The sequence below is a fragment of the Octodon degus genome, unplaced genomic scaffold (assembly GCF_000260255.1).
Source record: "Octodon degus isolate 3935 unplaced genomic scaffold, OctDeg1.0 scaffold00040, whole genome shotgun sequence".
NCBI classification, from domain to species: Eukaryota; Metazoa; Chordata; class Mammalia; order Rodentia; family Octodontidae; genus Octodon; species Octodon degus.
This window is the reverse complement of record NW_004524616.1, coordinates 14,040,894-14,041,487: the sequence shown is the minus strand read 5'-3', so window position 1 is coordinate 14,041,487 and position 594 is coordinate 14,040,894.

Sequence of the window (594 nt, the reverse complement as noted above, 5' to 3'; positions counted from 1 at the left end):
TTTGGCTATCACAAATTGTGCTGCTATAAACATAGGCACACATGTATCCCTATGATATGATGATTTCAGATCTTCCCGGAAAATTCCCAGGAGCAGAATAGCTGGTTTAAAGGGGATGCATCTTTTTCAATAAGAAAAAAATGAGAACTGTGCTATTAGGAATAACTTGGTCATCTCAAAGCGAGTGTACTGAGGAGATAGACATCATGTTCACTGAGAATACACTGAGGGAGGGTTTCAGTGGACAAGCCAAAAGAAAATTATGAAATAAAATCCCATAATTCATTCATTCTTTGATGTGGCTAAGAGTGAGAATATCCCCCGAAGTTCTCATGCATTCACACTGGGGCCTGGTTGGAGGCCTGAAGGGCTCACCTCCTTCCCAGGCTCCTCCCTTCTCTCTCAGCTTCGTGGCTCCCTTGACATACACAGCTCTTCTTCCCCTGTGCTCTGCTGCCACACCATTCTGACTAGGAGCTGGCTGACTCCAGACTATCACCATGAACCAAAATAAATCTCTCTTCATTTAAGTTGTGGATATTGAGTATTGTGTCTTAGTGAGACAGTGACCACAACAATCTTTACTGTCAAGCT